Source organism: Oncorhynchus mykiss, chromosome 15 (genome assembly GCF_013265735.2).
Source record: "Oncorhynchus mykiss isolate Arlee chromosome 15, USDA_OmykA_1.1, whole genome shotgun sequence".
NCBI classification, from domain to species: domain Eukaryota; kingdom Metazoa; phylum Chordata; class Actinopteri; order Salmoniformes; family Salmonidae; genus Oncorhynchus; species Oncorhynchus mykiss.
In genome coordinates, this window is record NC_048579.1 from 27295201 (window position 1) to 27315287 (window position 20087).

At 40.2% G+C, this 20087-nt stretch overlaps 1 protein-coding gene across 14 annotated transcripts in view; it reads right to left on the reverse strand.

Annotated features, from left to right (window-relative positions):
• Positions 1 to 19840, reverse strand: part of LOC110489906 (anion exchange protein 2) — a 78771-nt gene extending 58931 nt beyond the window's left edge. For 4 of the 14 annotated variants that reach the window (XM_036944185.1, XM_021562885.2, XM_036944192.1 and 1 more), the window contains exon 1: positions 19729 to 19799. The gene's annotated coding sequence lies outside the window, so the exon portion shown is untranslated. Of the gene's footprint in view, positions 1 to 11763; positions 11786 to 19728 lie in introns of those variants that run through there. The other 10 variants (XM_036944189.1, XM_036944188.1, XM_036944187.1 and 7 more) reach the window with 7 other exon arrangements.
• Between the last annotated feature and the right edge of the window lie 247 nt (positions 19841 to 20087).

Below are 20087 nucleotides of genomic sequence, written 5' to 3' on the forward strand. Positions count from 1 at the left end.
CTAGTCAGTGGATAAAGCTGGAGAACTGCAAGGCAATCCCTATCGTGCGCCACTCGGGAGCCATGACCAATATATATTGTCCTGCTAGAAACGTTGTTTGCAGAATTCACAGCCTGCTACGCTTGTGAAAAACAGGGTTAATAATATATCTGAGAATATCTAAGGGGCTTTATATACATTCTAAATGAATTATTATGAATAATAATAGCTTTGTTTTAAAAATAACAATATGTTAGAGATGATTTAGCTTTCAAATAATGTAAAGTGAGCGAGAAAAAGGCCATTCTTGAACTTGGGGTGAGACATGGTTACTAATTTGTAAATAAAGCCAGTTTGTTATTTAGATTGATTTATTTCTTTTTTAGGAAGGAGAGAAATCAAAAGCCTAGCATCACCTCATGGGTCACCCGGGCATGGCCAGCACGGGTATTGAACCAGCATCTGTAGCAATGCGATGCAGTGTCTTAGACCCGCTGCGCCACTCGGGAGCTGTACAACGTGACCGGTCGGTTGTAGAAAACAGTACTACAGTAAGAGCAAAAATAATCCTAACATTTCCACACCATAATTGTAGTCCAAGTTTCTCTTAGAATAAAAACCTTAATGTAACAACAGTTTTAGTAAGTAATATTGACGAGTAGTAACAAATAAGTGTATTTTTAGAGACACAGTAGTGCCTTAGAGCACTGACTATGCTTTTAGGTTCCAACTCCTCATTGTGCTGGTCTGGTCAATGAAGTAGTGACGCAGGGTACCGTACTAAACCACAAATTACCTCTAAATCCTGCAGCATAACCGCAACATTTTTAGTTGAGCAACCCCTGTAGTACCCGCTCTATATAAGCAAGCCAAAGCTTCCAATGAATTGGGCGATGAACCGTGCTACAGACACGCCCCATTTATGACAGTCAAAATTTTGAAGGTAGCGTCATGGTGCGTTCATAACAAAGTGGGAAGTCGGAATTTACCACATACGACTGCGAAAAATCCACTTGAACGGCCCTCCAACTGGTAATTACTAGCTGGAAACTCATCCATCATCCAGAGCACTCACTTCCCCACACATGGTCAACTCAGACGTCACCTACTAAGAAATGGCCTTTATAACAGCATTTTCAGAAGTTAAATGCAACAAAACGTTATTTATGAAAAGCAATCTATTATTGTGATTTTTTAACTCTAATTAGTTTACAAGCATGATAGCAGTATTTTAAATGTATGGTTGCCGCAGCTTGTTGGCCATTAGCTTATCAAATCAAGTCAAATTGTCACATGCCTCATAAACAACTAGGTTAGACTAACAGTGAAATGCTTACTTAGGGTCCTTCCTAACAATACAGAATAAATGAATAAATACAAATAAAAGTAAAAACACAATAATAAATACACAATTAGTATCGATAACTTGGCTATAAACACTGGTACAAGTACCGAGTCGATGTGCAGGTAATTGAGGTAGGTGTGTATACTGTATAACTAGGAATAAAGTGACAGATAAACAGTAGCAGCAGCATATGTGATGAGAAAAAAAAAGTGGCAATGCAGATAGTCTCGATAGCTATTTGGTTAAAGGGATACTTTGGGATGTTGGCAACGAGGCCCTTTATCGAATCAGCGTTTCTCAACGAGTTCAAATCACATGAATGCATCCAAATTATATTTACGACTTAACAACGGGTACATTCACACCTGGTTACAAAACGCAGCATCAGAATGGAAACTTCAGAGGCTCAACATAACAATCCTGTGACAACAGACAATGTCAAGAACATTGTAAAAGGCATTTCATTTTCTTGCTGTAACAAGACCCGCCTCCTCTGCACAATTACCTCAGGGAGGCAAGCAAGGGCTATTGAGTGGAGGGGTGTGGTGGGTAGTCTATTGATAGCACACAATTTGACACATAGAAACTAGCAACCATCATCCAACTTTTGCCTACTACCACACCTTCCATACATCCTAGGGCTGAGTCCCAAACACACCCCATTGGCATGTTGGAATGGAGCCTAGAGGTCGGAGCTAATAGCCTTGCCTGCTAAATAGACTTTTATCATCTACTACTGTGTTTGAATTATCCAAATTAAATACGTAATCACTCTTGTAGACAAATACGTTAGCTAGATATGTACTTGGCATCAGTCTGAATACAAATCTGAAAGTCTTTGGTATAAAGGTGATGAATTAAACTCTTGATCCAGATCAAAAAGCATGGTAAATCTCTGTAAGCTTCTCAAAAACACCAAAGGAAAAATCCCAAATCCCCAGTTGAGGTCCTTTTTTAACAGACCTATGTGGTTTATGCACTAGTCATGGTTCACGATCATGCTCTCTTCTGGCCATCACACACACCAGCAATGGACACTATGTAGCCTAATCTCTCAGATCAGGATCTACACTGAATGAAAATATGAACGCAATATGTAAGGTGTTGGTCCCATGTTTCATGAGATTAAATAAAAAAAATCCCAGAAATGGTCCATACGCACAAACAACATTTCTCTAAAATGTGTTTACATCCCTGTTAGTGAGCATTTCTACTTTGCTAAAATAATCCATCCACGTGACAGGTGTGGCATATCAAGAAGCTGATAAAACAGCATGATCATTACACAGATGCACCTTGTGATGGGGATAAAAAGCCAATTGTCATAAAACACAATGCCACAGATGTCTCAAATTAAGGGAACGTGCAATAGGCATGCTTACTGCAGGAATGTCCACCAGAGCTGTTGCCAGAAAATTGAATGTTAATTTCTCTACCATAAGCCACCTCCAGTGTAGTTTTAAATCATTTGTCAGTACGTTGAACCGACCTCACAACTGTAATAAAGCCCTTTTGTGGGAAAAAGTAATTCTAATTGGCTGCGCCTGGCTCCCCAGTGGTTGGGCCTGGCTGCCAAGTGGGTGGGCTTATACCCGCCAAGGCCCACCCATGGCTGCACCCCTGCCCAGTCTAATTTATTTATTTCAATTGACTGGTTTCCTGCTATGAACTGTAACTCAGTAAAATCTTATAAATGCAACAATTACATTTTTTGTTCAGTATATTTACATTTGTATGGTTCAAGCTAGAGGTCGACCGATTCATTGGAATGGCCGATTAATTAGGGCCGATTTCAAGTTTTCATAACAGTAGGTAAATCGGAATTTCTGGATCCTGGCCAATTATACTGCACTCCACGAGGAGACTGCGTGGCAGGCTGACTACCTCTTATGCGAGTGCAGTAAGGAGCTAGCTAGCATTAAACGCATCTTATAAAAAAAACAATCAATCTTAACATAATCACTAGTTAACTACACATGGTTGATGATATCACTAGTTTATCTAGCTTGTCCTGCGTTGCATATAATCGGTGTGGTGCCCGGTAATTTTTCAGTGAATCATAGCCTACTTCGCCAAACGGGTGATTTAACAAGCGCATTCGCGAAAAAAGCACGGTCGTTGCACCAATGTGTACTTAACCATAAACATCAACGCCTTTCTTAAAATCAATACACAAGTATATATTTTTAAACCTGCATATTTAGTTAATATTGCCTGCTAACATGAATTTCTTTGAACGAGGAAAATTGTGTCACTTCTCTTGCGTTCTGTGCAACAGAGTCAGGGTATATGCATCAGTTTGGGCCGCCTGGCTCGTTGCAAACTAATTTGCCAGAATTTTACGTAATTATGACATAACATTGAAGATTGTGCAATGTAACAGAAATATTTAGACTTATGGATGCCACCCGTTAGATAAAATACCGAACGGTTCCGTATTTCACTGAAAGAATAAACGTTTTGTTTTCTAAATGATAGGTCAATTAATATGGTATAATCCAGAAACTAAGGCTCGTATTTCTGTGTGTTATTATGTTATAATTAAGTCTATGATTTGATATAGCAGTCTGACTGAGCGGTGGTAGGCGGCAGCAGCAGGCTCGTAAGCATTAATTCAAACAGCACTTTCGTGCATTTGCCAGCAGCTCTTCGCTGTGCTTCAAGCATTGAGCTGTTTATGACTTCAAGCCTATAAATTCCGAGATTAGGCTGGTGTAACCGATGTGAAATGGCTAGCTAGTTAGCGGGGTACGTGCTAATAGCTTTTCAATCGGAGACGTCACTCACTCTGAGACCTTGAAGTAGTTGTTCCCCTTGCTCTGCAAGGGCCGTGGCTTTTGTGGAGCGATGGATAACGATGCTCCGAGGGTGGCTGTTGACGATGTGTTCCTGGTTCGAGCCCAGGTAGGGGCGAGGAGAGGGAGGGAAGCTATACTGTTACACTGGCAATACTAAAGTGCCTATAAGAACATGCAATAGTCAAAGCTATATGAAATACAAATGGTATAGAGAGAAATAGTCCTATAATAACTAACTACAACCTAAAACTTCTTAACTGGAAATATTGAAGACTCATGTTAAAAGGAACCACCAGCTTTCATATGTTCTCATGTTCTGAGCAAGGAACTTAAACGTTAGCTTTTTTTTTTTACATGGCACTTATTGCACTTTTACTTTCTTCACCAACCTTTTGTTTTTGCATTATTTAAACCAAATTGAACATGTTTCATTATTTATTTGAGACTAAATAGATTTTACTGATGTATTATATTAAGTTAAAATAAAAGTGTTCATTCAGTATTGTTGTAATTGTCATTATTACAAATAAATAAAAACATTGTCTGATTAATCGGTATCTGCATTTTTTGGTCCTCCAATAATCGGTAATGAAAAATCATAATCGGCCAACCTCTAGTTCAAGCTATGGTCAGTGTTACAACAACTGTTGCATACCACTGACCCTGCCAATGTTTAGGCCTGCATACAGACCATACCACCCCATGTCAAATGTCAGTGTGGATGACCCCATGGATGTTATTCAGTGCATATCCACTTAACTTCTGTTGTGAAGGCAAATGTAAAAAAAACAAACCGTTGTGGACCCAGCCAGCATAACTGATTAGGTACTAAGAAAGACCACTGAGCAGAGAGCATCTCAGGTTGCATTGGCAGTACAACATGTCTCACTTTTCTCGCAAGACATTAATGGTAAATGTGAAGCTTTGACCAGGTGTCTCTTTGTAATAAGCTGAGTTGGCCGCAACTTGGTCCCAAAAGACTCAAGACTGAGGCGTGGAGAAAATCTGAACAATGATCATGAAATCTTACTCCAGTCTCAAACACACAGAGGCTTTCAAATTCCTGAGAAATAATGTGCTATGAATAACATGATACACTAGCTGTAGGCTGAATTTGATAGGCTATTACTATTCCAGGTGGAAATCTAAATGCTTCTTGTGTCTTCAATGTAGTCTTTGGAAAATGGTACACATTTACAGACTGCAGCAGTGTCAGACATTTTGAATATGGTCTCAGGGAACTTAAGTCTTTCGCATTCATGTTAGCATGAATAGACTAATAGCAATTGTCATCCAGATGATGATATTTCAGTACAGTACATTCATGATGTTCATAAGGACCACATACTTTGTTTCATGTTTGGTCTGAGATGAACAATATGTGCAGAGAGAGATGGGATTGACCTGATTGAGGTCATGGTTTTAGGTCACTAACATCATACTGACAGACGGAGCATCACAATGGACACAAAGGGGAGGCAGCATAAACGGAGTGAGACTGGGAGGTGAAGTTTGTAAGTGCACCAAACAACATTCCCTCAAATTGTTTGTCACTGAGCTCAAAATTTAACATTGTGAAAATTCTGTGAACACCGCCTGTGCCTACTTTAAGTTAGTTTTAACAGTGGTCAAGTAGGCTACTGTGGCGATTTGATTTTAATGTAGGCGTACCATGAAATACAAATGGAAAAAATGCATATCATTACATTTTAACATGGAAATAGCCGTTTATTCATTCAGCCTACAGTAGCAGCCAATGTGTGGTGCTCAATGTCGGTCTACATTCCATGAAACATGCAGGGCTTGACATTAACCTGTTTATCCACAAAATGTGTTGCATTCTTTGATGCAAGAAACCACTTAACAAAATTAAATGCATAAGTTTTCCCATACCACTATTACAGAGAATCAGATTATGCTACCTTCTGCCTATTGGCTAGTTCGGCTTGAATAACCTGTCTCAAAATACAACAGAAAAAAAAAACTTTACCCGACTTGTTTTTCAAAGATCTCAAAAAAAATGCACAGATTCTGTGTTCTTGTAGGAAGCAATCACTCCCCCATTGCTGACTACAAATTATCTATAACTGGGCTAATAACTCACTAACTACACGGAACAAAAATATAAACGCAACATGTTAAGTGTTGGTCCCATGTTTCATGAGCTGAAATAAAAGATCCCAGAGGGACAAAATACTTATTTCTCTCAAATTCTGTGAACAAATGTGTTTACATCCCTGTTAGTGAGCATTTCTCCTTTGCCAAGATAATTCATCCACCTGACAGGTGTGGCATATCAAGACACCGATTTAACCGCATGATCATTACACAGGTGGACCTAGGGTAAAGCCGATGAATGTCAAGCAAATAACTGCCGGTCTAATTGACTTAGAATTCTGTGGCATTATTTTATATTATAGTATGAAGAACACAATTGAACAAAGCTGAATAAGAAAATAGAATGTTCAATCATGTTTTCTCCAAATGATTTGAGGGAGTCCGTACATGCGGCTATTCTCCATTGAGTGATTAACAAAGACATAGGTACTCCTACAGTAAATGCTTAATTTAGAGTTATTCAGATTACTCGTAATTAAGCTCGAGACCTGGGTCTCGACCCCACCCTGTGCAACTGGGTCCTGGACTCTGACGGGCCGCCCCCAGGTGGTGAAGTTAGGAAACAAAATCTCCACCCCGCTGATCCTTAACACTGGGGCCCCACAAGGGTGCGTTCTCAGCCCTCTCCTGTACTCTCTGTTCACTCATGACTGCATGCCATGCACGCCTCCAACTCAATCATCAGGTTTGCAGACGTGTGACCTCACTCAACGTCCACAAAACAAAAAAGGAGATGTTCGAGGACTTCAGGAAACAGCAAAGGGAGCATCACCCCATCCACATCGACGGGACAGTAGTGGAAAGTTAAGTTCCTCGGCATACACATCACGGACAAACTGAAAATGGTCCACCCACACAGACAGCGTGGTGAAGAAGGTGCAACAGTGCCTCTTCAACCTCAGGAGGCTGAAGAAAGTTGGCTTGTCACCAAAAACTCTAACTTTTACAGATGTACAATCGAGAGCATCCTGTCGGTCTTTACAACCGCCTGGTACGCCAACTGCTCAGACCACAACCGTAAGGATCTCCAGAGGGTAGTGCGGTCGGCACAAGGCATCACTGAGGGCAAACTACCTGCCCTCAAGGACAACTACAGCACCCGATGTCACAGGAAAGCCAAAAAGATCATCAAGGACAACAACCACCCGATCCACTGCCTGTTCAACCGCTATCATCCAGAAAGCGAAGTCAGTACAGGTGCATCAAAGCTGGGATCGAGAGACTGAAAAACAGCTTCTATCTCAAGGCCATCAGACTGTTAAATAGCCATCAGAGGCTGCTACCTACACACAGACTTGAAATCATTGACCACTTAAATAAATGGAACACTAGTCACTTTAAATAACTTTATTATTACTTTATTATTATTAATGTCTACATATCCTACATCACTCATCTCATATGTATATCCTGTATTCTATACCATCTTGCCCATGTCGCATGGCCATCGCTCATCCATATAGACTCAACAAAAAAAGAAACGTCCTCTCACTGTCAACTGTGTTAATTTTCAGCAAACATGTGTAAATATATAAACTGAACAAGTTCCACAGACAATGTGACTAACAGAAATTGAATAATGTGTACAGGAACAAAGGGGGGGGGGGGGGGGTCAAAATCAAAAGTCAGTAAGTATCTGGTGTGGCCACCAGCTGCATTAAGTACTGCAGTGCGCATCTCCTCCTCGTGGACTGCACCAGATTTGCCAATTCTTGATGTGAGATGTTACCCCACTCTTCCACTAAGGCACCTGCAAGTTCACTGACATCTCTGGGGGGAATGGCCCTAGCCCTCACCCTCCAATCCAACAGGTCCCAGACGTGCTCAATGGGATTGAGATCTGGGCTCTTTGCTGGCCATGGCAGAACACTGACATTCTTGTCTTGCAGGAAATCACACACAGAACAAGCAGTATGGCTGTTGACATTGTCATGCTGGAGGATCATGTCAGGATGAGCCTGCAGGAAGGGTACCATGAGGGAGGAGGATGTCTTCCCAGTAACACACAGCATTGAGATGGCCTGCAATGACAACAAGCTCAGTCCGATGATGCTGTGACACACCGCCCCAGACCATGACGGACCCTCCACCTCCAAATCAATTCCACTCCAGAGTACAGGCCTCAGTGTTACGCTCATTCTTTCAACGATAAACGCAAATCCGACCATCACCCCTGGTGAGACAAAACCGCGACTCGTCAGTGAAGAGCACTTTTTGCCAGTCCTGTCTGGTCCAGCGACAGTGGGTTTGTGCCCACAGGCGACGTGTTTGCCGGTGATGTCAGGCCTACAACAGACCTAGAGGCCCACAGTCCAGCCTCTCTCAGCCCATTGCAGACAGACAGTCTGAGCACTGGTGGAGGGATTGTGCATTCCTGGTGTAACTTGGGCAGTTGTTGCCATCCTGTACCTGTCCCGCAGGTGTGATGTTCAGATGTACCGATCCTGTGCAGGTGTTGTTACACGTGGTCTGCCATTGCGAGGACGATCAGCTGTCCGTCCTGTCTCCCTGTAGCGCTGTCTTAGGTGTCTCACAGTACAGACATTGCAATTTATTGCCCTGGCCACATCTGCAGTCCTCATGCCTCCTTGCAGCATGCCCAAGGCACATTCACGCAGATGAGCAGGGACCCTCGGCATCTTTCTTTTGGTATTTTTCAGTCAGTAGAAAGGCCTCTTTAGTATCCTAAGTTTTTATAACTGTGACTGTAATTGCCTACCGTCTGTAAGCTGTTAGTGTCTTAACGACCATTCCACAGGTGCATGTTCATTAATTGTTAATGGGTCTTTGAACAAGCATGGGAAAACAGTGTTTAAAACTTGTTGGGGATAGGGGGCAGTATTTTCACTTTGGATGAATTGCGTGCCCATAGTGAACTGCATCCTACTCTGTCCTAGATTGCTAATATATGCATATTATTATTACTATTGGATAGAAAACACTGACGTTTCTAAAACGGTTTGAATTATGTCTGTGAGTATAACAGAAATCATAGGGAAGGCAATCTTCCAAACAGGAAGTGAAATTCTGAATGCGGGTCTAATTTTAGGTCATCGCCTCTTCAGTTCCAAACAAGATATGGATCTGTTAGGACTTCCTACGCCTTCCATTAGATGTCCTCATTCAGTAGAACGTGGAATGGAGCCTCTGGTGTGAACTTTGACCGAATGGGAGGGGAATGAGTCACTGTCCTGGCAGAATGCAATTTCCCTGTTGCGCATTTGTCTGTTGATATCACCATCGTTCCATTTGGCTGCAGATGAAAACGTATGCTCCGGTTGGAACGTTATTGGATATATATGAAAATAACATCCAGAAGATTGATTCTCTACTTAGTTTGACCAGTTTATTCGACCTGGAATATATATTTTTGAAGTTTGTCAGAGTTCGCCTGGACCAGCGACAGCTTTTGGGCACGTGAGCTGAAAGTGGTAGCAAATGCAGCTAATTGGACACTAGTAATGGACATTATGGAACTAGACAATGATTTATTGTGGAACTAGGACTCCTTGCACTGCCTTCTGATGAAGATATTCAAAAGGTAAGTGAATAGTGTTTTTTTTAGCTTCTGTTGACACCAAAATGGCGGCTCTTTCTTTGGGTTCTGAGCGCCGTTCTAAGATTATTATTTTTCCGTAACGTTTTTTAAAAAATCTGACACAGCGGTTGCATAGAGGATACGTTTATCTTTAATTCTGTGAATAACACTTGCATCTTTTATCAATGTTTATTGTGAGTATTTCTGCAAAATCACCGGATGTTTTGGAATCAAAACATTACTGCACGTAACGCGCCAATGTAAACTGAGATATATATATATATATATATATATATATATATATATATATATATATAATATATGCACATTATCGAACAAAACACATAATACTTTTTTCTTTTTTTTTTTACACCTTTATTTAACTAGGCAACTAGGCAACTAGACAAATTCTTATTTTCAATGACGGCCTAGGAACTGCCTGTTCAGGGGCAGAACGACAGATCGGGGGTTTGAACTTGCAACCTTCCGGTTACTAGTCCCAACGCTCTAACCACTAGGCTACCCTGCCGCCCCAGGGTAGCATGTATAACATGATGCCCTATGAGTGTCATCTGATGGAGATTCATTTTATCTATATTTATGCTTTTGTGACTGTGAAAAATTGCTGTGTGTGTTTTTGAATTTTGTGATCATCTAACATAAATATATGTTGTGTTTTCGCTGTAAAACATTTAAAAAATCAGACACGATGGGTAGATTAACAAGATGTTTATCTTTCATTTGCTGTATTGGACTTGTTAATGTGTGAAAGTTAAATATTTCTAAATAATATTTTTTTCAGCTGAATGGGAGGGGGTGTTCTCTTTAGGGAACTCCCAATAGGTTAACCCTTTACATTGAAGATCTGTGAAGTTATTTGGATTTTTACAAATAATCTTTGAAAGAAAGGGACCTGAAAAAAGGACGTTTTTTCCTGAGTTTATTTATACGTACATATTCTTATCCCATCCCCTTATATTTGTGTGTATAATGTAGTCATTGTGAATGTTAGATATTACTGCACTGTCGGAACTAGAAGCACAAGCATTTCGCGACACTCGCATTAACATCTGCTAACCATGTGTATGTGACTAATAAAATTTGATTTGCTTTGATCCTTATCCAATTCTGGAGTGCATATTGAAGATAGTGGAAGAACTGTCCACATTTACTTTGTCAGCCAACAAGATGATTAGACCTAACGAACAGCAAAAGCACTAGCCTATGTCAATCTACTATCCCCCATAGTACAAAAGTACAAAATCTATTGTATTCTGTGTCAGAAATAAACATTCCAAACATAGTCAGGGACAGTTGTGAGATGCGATAAATCCCAAATTAATACAACCACTAGCATCACAAAACTTTTTTTACGCAATGAGGCTGACCAACAGATCTGAACGTTTAGCTTAAAATGTTGATCAACTACTTGGCCATTTTTTCACATTATAAGCGCAGCAATGCACACAAGGTAGTAGGCCACAAGCACAAAGTTATTTTAGCAGGAACACACCACAATCAAAAGTGACCAATGTGGTTACGCATGTAATGCTTTTACTATAAAAGGTGTATTTTATGGTGAAAATGATCTTCCCTAAACTAGAAAACACACACGCTGCTTAAGTATGCCAGTTAGGATCTACGCCCATTGTAAGCGGATTGATGTGCTTAATTTTGTTATTTGGCCACCTTAGTTGTGATACAAACCTTAGCAAAACATATAGGCCTATGGGCTAGGCTACATTAGGTGTGCGACTATGATTCTAAAAAATGGTTTCTTGCCTTACGCTGGGCATCATTCACAAGTGATAATATATAATTCACAAGTGATAGGCTAATATTGTCACCAATGACCCATCAGACTATTCTTGATTTAATATTGTATTTACATATGTGTGAAATTTGTTTTGATTTAGAATGGACCATTATTATGTACTTGTCTCGAAACAGGGGCAGGGGAAAAAAAATAAATGTAATCTACGCACCTAAATAGCGAACGGAGGACGCTTTTCCCGTGGTTCGTTTTCATGCCAGCCAGGTAGGCTATACTCCTGTTGTAAAGAGAAGCAATGTGCTTAGTATTAGGAAAGTTAAGAAAATAAATATAGTAGGCCTAGCCTATAGAAAGCTGATGGGATCATCGATTTAATCGAGGCCATCACTCTGTTTTCTCACGCAATTGCATAGCCTATAGAAATGTAGCGCAACATGAGCTCTCATGAAGTGTTTGATTAGATTTTCGATAACATTTGCATTGATGTGAGAATGATTAGAGGGACAATAGAGTGCTGAGTACCAGGCAGTTAGCAAGTTTGGTAGGCTACTAATGACCAGCAGCAGAAGAGCTTGGAGAAGGCTAATTAACGTTAATAAACGGTCATGTGGAATTTGACTACCTTCAAGACTAGTGAACGCCGGCAATACGGTCACCGCATCAGCCCTAATTGCACCTTGTGCTGGGGACAATAAAAGGCCACTCTAAAATGTGCAGTTGTCACAACACAATGCCATAGATGTCATGTTGAGGGAGCGTACAATTGGCATTGCTGACTGCAATAATTTCTACCAGACCTGTTGCCAGAGAATTTAATGTTAATTCAAGTTGCCTCCAACATCGTTTTAGAGAATTTGGCAGTACGTCCAACCGGCCTCACAACTGCAGACCACGTGTATGGCGTTGTGTAGGGGAGCGGTTTGCGGATGTCAGCGTTGTGAACAGAGTGCCCCATGGTAGAGGTGGGGTTATGGTATTGGCAGGCATAAGCCACAGACAACAAACACAATTGCATTTTATCGATGGCAATTTCAATGCACAGAGATACTGTGACGAGATCCCATTGTTGTTCCATCACGTTTCAGCATGATAATGCACGGCACCATGTCGCAAGGATCTTCACACAATTCCTGGAACCTGAAAATGACCCAGTCCTTCCATGGCCTGAATACTCACCAGACATGTCACCCATGGAGCATGTTTGGGATGCTCTGGATCGACGTGTACAACAGAGTGTTCCAGTTCTCTCCAATATCCAGCAACTTTACACAGCCATTGAAGAGGAATGGGACAACATTCCACAGACCACAATCAACAGCCTGATCAACTCGATGCTAACTTGATATACAAATATATACTTAAAAAAAATAATAATATGCAAAGGAGATGTCGCATTGCATGAAGCAAATGGTCACACCAGATACTGACTCGTTTTCTGATCCACGCCCCTGCCTTTTTAAAAAAGGTATCTGAACTATTCCCAGTCATGTGAAATCCATAGATTAGGGCCTAATGAATTGATTGATTGATTTCCTTATATGAACTCAGTTTTATCTTTTTTAATTGTTGCATGTTGAGTTCATAGTTTTGTTTGGTACAGCTCATGCTGTAAAAACAGTCCAGTTCAAAGTGAATGGCACAGATCCATATATGACAATGGTCTATTTGCATTTAGGCCTACTGCAGCTCTGATTGGTTATGGCGCACCGGTCTGTGTAGAGTATGGGCCCGAGTCCTCCCTGTCAATGCAATAGAATCCTACTATGTGTTCTGCCTACAACATCTCTTGCATAGTTTGTTTTGTTTAGGTATGTTCCATTGAAAGTTTCTAATATTGTGGTGATTTGCTCACAATTCCCACAGTAAAGGGAAACATTGATAGTGTTAACAGAGAAAACTCTAGAAAGTTGAGTGAAGTTCAATCTCGTGCTGATAGTTCTTGTGCACGGGAGTTCCAGGGAGCTGCTCGCAGCTTAGAGGGAACATTGGCGCCAAACAGCGTTTGTGGTTCAGTGGAAAATTAGATGTACCAAATGTGGCTGCACAGAGCTTAATGCGATTTAAACTTTAAATCAATACTAATACTATTGGCCAAAGAGTAGGCTATCCCAAAGAGTTAAATCAAAGTAACAATGCTTATTTGATGCCTGCTAAGTAGAGCAAGTTTAGAAAATTGTGCATCATAACCATAGGAAATTATTGTGATATAAATGCCTTTATGTTAGTTTCTCTAGCCCTTGAGACTTAAAGGGAGATTTGTTTACCTTGACGGATAAAGTACTGAGCCAATTCAAATCCAGAAGGAAAGCGGAAAGGAAAATAAACAAAGAGTGACAAGAAGTCTTGATAAGAACTCAAGAGGGAGGTGATTGACTTTCGCCTTTTCTTCTGTATGACGAAAGCAATACTCAATAAAGTAGCCTATGTCGAGGGTTCCATCAGCCGTGTCGGTGGTGCACTGATATTGTTACACAACGCTCAGTCCTGACTGATCATTTCACAATGGGGCTGCTTGATTTCCTCCAGTGGAGCCAAAGAAAACAAACCATAGCTCTGAGATCACAACCGCAGAGTGGAGATATGTTCCTACAGCACCACGGCGTGTTCTTGGATAAGCGGCAGAGAAGGCTGGAAACTTTTCATCTAATGATTTTCCAGCTCCTAAACATACAGACACAACGTATTTCTCTAAATCAAACATGTTCGGTTTCCAACACCTTTCCGGCCCTCAGATGAAGTAAACTAGACTTTCTCAGCTGGAATGTGAATCAAATATGACAGTATGTGCTAGTGGCTGGGATGGGTAGATGAGAGGAACAGGGTCGTCAGGTGAATAAGTATCACCTTTAGAAAGGTCAACTGTCTTTTAGGTAGGCAGGAAGGACTTCATAGTTTTGCTTGACTCTGAAGATTTTATCAAAAAGCTAACAAATCAATTAGATCCTAAATAGCTGTGTTCACTTATAAGTCACTGATCTCCTTTGGATGGTTAGCTTTACCACGTAACAATAAAACCTAAATGTTTTTCCGTCAAATCAAGTCTAATTACAGTGCCTTCAGAAAGTATTCACACCCCTTTACTTTTTCCACATTTTGTTGTGTTACAGCCTGATCTACACACAATACCCCATAATGTCAGTGGAATTTTGTTTGTAGAACATTCTCAAAATTAATTTAAAAAATGGAAGTCTGAAATGTGTCAAGTCAATAAGTATTCAATCCCTTTGTTATTGCAAGCCTAAATAAGTTCAGGAGTAAAAATGTGCTTTTCAAATCACACAATAAGTTGCATGTTCAATAATAGTGGTTAACAAGATTTTTGAATGACTACCCCATCTTTATACCCCACACATATCAAATAGTGAATTTCAAGGACAGATTCAACCACAAAGACCAGGGAAGTTTTTCAATGCCTCGCAAAGGGCACCGATTGGTAGAAAAAGCAGACGCTGAATATCCCTTTAAACATCGTGAAGTTATTAATTAGGCTTTGGATGGTGTATAAATACACCCAGTCAATACAAAGATAAAGCCGTCCTTCCTACTCAGTTGCCGGAGAGGAAGGAAACTGCTCAGGGATTTCACCATGATTTTAAAACAGTTACAGAGTGTAATGGTTGTGATATGAGAAAACTGAGGATGGATCAACAACATTGCAGTTGCTGCACAATATTAACCTAAATGACAGAATGAAAAAAGGAAGCCTGTACAGAATAAAACATTATCCAAACATGCTTCCTGTTTGCAAGAAGGTACATAAGTAATACTGCAAAAAAATATGTTTTTGTCCTGAATACAAATACAATCCAAAACATCACGGAGTACCCCTCTTTATATTTTCAAGCATGGTGGTGGCTGCCCCATGTTATGGTTATGCTTGTCATCGGCAAATACTAGGGAGTTTTTTTAGAATAAAAATAAACAGAACACAGCTAAGCACAGGCAAAATCCTAGAGGAGACCCTGGTTCAGTCTTCTTTCCAACAGACACTGGGAGACAAAATCAGCTTCCAGCAGGACAATAATCTAAAACACAAGACCAAATCTACACAGGAGTTGCTTACCAAGACGACATTGAATGTTCCTAAATGGCCTAGTTACAGTTTTGACTAAAATCTGCTTGAAAATCTGTGGTAAGACTTGAAAAGGGCTTTATAACAATAATCCAACAACCAACTTGACATAGCTTGAATATATATTTTTTAAATAAATGGGCATATTGTACAATCCAGATGTGCAAAGATCTTAGAGACTGACCCAAAAAGACTCACTTCTAACATGTATTGTCTCAAGGACGGAATACTTACAGTTGAAGTTGGAAGATTACATACACTTATGTTGGAGTCATTAAAACTTGTTTTTTTAACCACTCCACAAATGTATTATTAACAAACTATAGTTTGGCAAGTCGGTTAGGACATCTACTTTGTGCATGACAAGTCATTTTTCCAACAACTGTTTAAAGACAGATTATTTCACTTATAATTCACTGTATCACAAATCCAGTGGGTCAGAAGTTTTCATACACTAATTTGACTGTGCCTTTAAACAGGTTGGAAAATTCAGGAATTAATGTCATGGCTTTAGAAGCTTCTGATAGGCTAATTGACATCATTTTAGTCAATTGGAGGTGTACCTGTGGATGTATTTCAAGGCCTACCTTCAAACTCAGTGCCTCTTTGCTTGACATCATGGGAAAATCAAAAGAAATCAGCCAAGACCTCAGAAAAATACAATTGTAGACCTCCACAAGTGTGGTTCATCCTTAGCAGCAATTTTCAAACACCTGAAGGTACCACGTTCATCTTACAAACAATAGAACTCAAGTATTAACACCATGGGACCACACAGCCGTCATACCGCTCAGGAAGGAGACGCGTTCTGTCTCCTAGAGATAAACGTACTTTGGTGAGAAAAGTGCAAATCAATCACAGAAAAACAGCAAAGGACCTTGTGAAGATGCTGGAGGAAGCAGGTACAAAGTATCTATATCCACAATAAAACAACCTGAAAGGCCGCTCAGCAAGGAAGAAGCCACAGCTCCAAAACCACATCGAAAAGCCAGACGATGGTTTGCAACTGCACATGGGGACAAAGATCGTACTTTTTGGAGAAATGTCCTCTGGTCTGATGAAATAAAAACACAACTGTTTGGCCATAATGACCATTGCTATGTTTGGAGGAAAAAGGGGAGGCTTGCAAGCCAAAGAACACCATCCCAACCGTGAAGCACAGGGGTGGCAGCATCATGATGTGGGGGTGCTTTGCTGCAGGAGGGACTGGTGCCCTTCACAAAATAGATGGCATCATGAGGCAGGGAAATTATGTGGATATATTGAAGCAACATCTCAAGACATCAGTCAGGAAGTTAAAGCTTGGTCGCAAATGGGTCTTCCAAATGGACAATGACCCCAAGTATACTTCCAAAGTTGTGGAAAATGGCTTAAGGACAACAAAGTCAAGGTATTGGACTGGCCATCATAAAGCCCTGACCTCAATCCTATAGAAAAATTGTGGGCAGAACTGAAAAAGCGTGTGCGAGCAAGGTGGCCTTCAAACCTGACTCAGTTACACCAGCTCTATCAGGAGGAATGTGGAAGGCTACCCGAAACGGTTTGACCCAAGTTAAACAATTTAAAGGCAATGCTACCAAATACTAATTGAGTGTATGTTGTCTTCTGACCCACTGGGAATGTGATGAAAAAATAAAAGCTGAAATAATTCTCTACTATCATTCTGCCATTTCACATTCTTAAAATAAAGTGGTGATCCTAACTGACCTAAAACAGGGAATTTTTACTCGGATTAAATGTCAGGAATTGTGAAAAACTGAGTTTGAATGTATTTGGCTAAGGTGTATGTAAACTTCCGACTTCAACTGCATCTAATCAAGATAGTGTTTTATATTTCATTCATTTTCAATAAATGTTAGAATTTTTCTTCAGCTTTCACAGAGTATTTTCTGTAGATTGTTGACCAAAAATTACAATTAAATCAATTTTAAACCCAGTTTGTAACAAAATGTGGGGGGGAAAAAGTCAAGGGCGCAATACTTTCTGAAGGAACTGTAAATAGGTCTTAATTACACACAGCCCAGTCCATTATGTGTCAGAAGGGATATGAACATACGACAGCTGACAGGAAAGATTACCTATGGGTAAGATTTACACCTAGAACCATTTCATTATGAAATTACTTCAATAGTGGGTCCCACTATGACATGTTTATGGATGTGTGTGCGTGTGCATACCGGTAGACTGGTCTCGGTGTACTAGCAGTGCAGTGTTTTTAAAGAAAAATGTTATTTGATATAAGACAACATATTGTGGGCTAGTAATAGATACATTTTTTATAGTATTCCTTACTCACTATGCCAATCCCATTAGATCAGGAGACTGCCATGAGATGCAATGTAGTGCGAGTGTGTCAGCAGCTATGGATGACAGATGTAAACCTGCATGGGAGAGCTAAGGAGACACATCCTTCCTGCCATAGACCTCCTGACAGTTTTATTAGCCTACAGCTTCATTGCGTTTTGGTACACCAGCAGAAGTACATTCATTTCCAACAGAACCCTGCGTTTGTCTTGCAACACTACATTGTAGTGCAGTTGCAGTGCATCGTGTGGCGCACATGTTGAACTTTTGTTGCACGCTGCATGTGACACACACCAACAGCGTCATTCATATCAAATCAAATTGTATTGGTCACATACACATGGTTAGCATATGTTATTGCGAGTGTAGCGAAATGCTTGTGCAAAATGGTACGCTGCATCATCTTGATATGTGTGCAACAAAAGTTCAATATTTACCTTCTGCTACCAATTTGACGCATATGTTTGATTAATCCAATGTATTGACGGGTTGGCAGACAACCTCGCAAAAACAATGTGCGCGTGCTTCCACGGGGCAGAAGTCAGCCTGTTGTTGTGATTCTGTATGTCCAGATTGCTAGCAAGAAAGACAAGAAACTAACATGTGGCGAACCATAAGTGGCTCTTTTCAGCTTGTTATTGATATCATGTCTTGTTTTGAGGTATTTTGACAGATTTCTCATGTCAATGCTAATGTCTAAAATTTGCTAAGCTAGCTAAACAACAACTGTAATGATGCATATGAGAAACAAGTGCTCATTGTGCAAATTTATTTGCGTTTTCAATAAACATTGGAGACGAAATATTGCTTAAGCCAACACTGTTTGCTTTAACCCATAGTTGCACACTCCTGGGTTTCGTTGCTAAACATCCAACCACTCTATGCACCACACAGAACTCACTGCAACTGCCTCTGCAAAGCAATATTGCAAGGCAAACGAAGCGTTCCATTGGAAATGCATGTACTTCTGTGTACCAAACGCAATGACGTTGTAGGTGTGATCAATGGGTTAGAACCTGGAGAAAAAATAGTTTACTGTAAGAGTAATTTCTGAGTCATTTTGGCATTATGAGGAAATAACTGGTTTAGTTAGAAAAATGAGTTTACAACAGAACGGAAATTGTTGCACTCAAAAAATGAATATAAGCGCATACCTCGTTACCCCTGACCAAACCCATACACACAGCCTCTGATTGTTCAATGGTTTAGTGACAAGTACACCCAAAAAGTTCATAATAAAAAGTACAGTTGATAGGATGTGTGTACCAAATAAAAAACATTCAAAAAAATTTGGGCTAAGTGACCTTGCGACGTACCTCCCTACCTATATCACATTCACAAAAATTTACTGTACTTTGTTGTCACATGGATTTAGCCATCATTCATTTTTTTTACTGTAAAGTCAGCTCACGTCTTTAGTTAAATGTTGTCTACAGTGGGGTGCCAAAATGTATCTTATACCAACGTTTTGAATGGGCATATTCATCTTTATCGACAATACCACTAAAGTAGCAATATAAATTCAGTCATTCCCATTATTAGCTGAGTAGCATTGCTAAGCTAAACCAGAGACATGGAGGCTAAACCTTTCCGTTACAACCTGTATCGTGCCAAGTGACAGCATAGCCTGCTGCTAGCTAACATTGCCTGTCAAGTCCTAACCAATGTGAATTTCAGTTTTAGAAGACAGCTCGCTAACAAAAACACTATTTTCGGCTAAACAATGGTATTTTCACATATTTACAAACAGTACAGGTATTTTATCCACTTCCTGCTTAGTTTAGTAGCTAGACTTCTTACCCCGACTCACCTCCCGCTGCCTGGTGTGTGGACGTGCTATGGATGCGCGTGCGTAAAATGTTTCATATTTCTCATGATGGCTCGACCAGAGAAGGAAAAGGAAGCGAGACATCCCACTCCCTCAATTTATGTGGTTCATGTACTTTCAATGAACTAAGCAGACCAGACCCAGCTGCGAATGCATTGGTACCTATGGGAGATCCACCCTATTAAGCAGACCGGGACTGACCATTTCTTTCAATGGTAAGTGAATATACGTTATTTATAATGAGGAATACCTGGAGAAAATCTGATCTCTCTGAAATGAAAATAGACGGCTCTCACTTAAGTAAAATATATATTTTATCCGACGTTCCTTG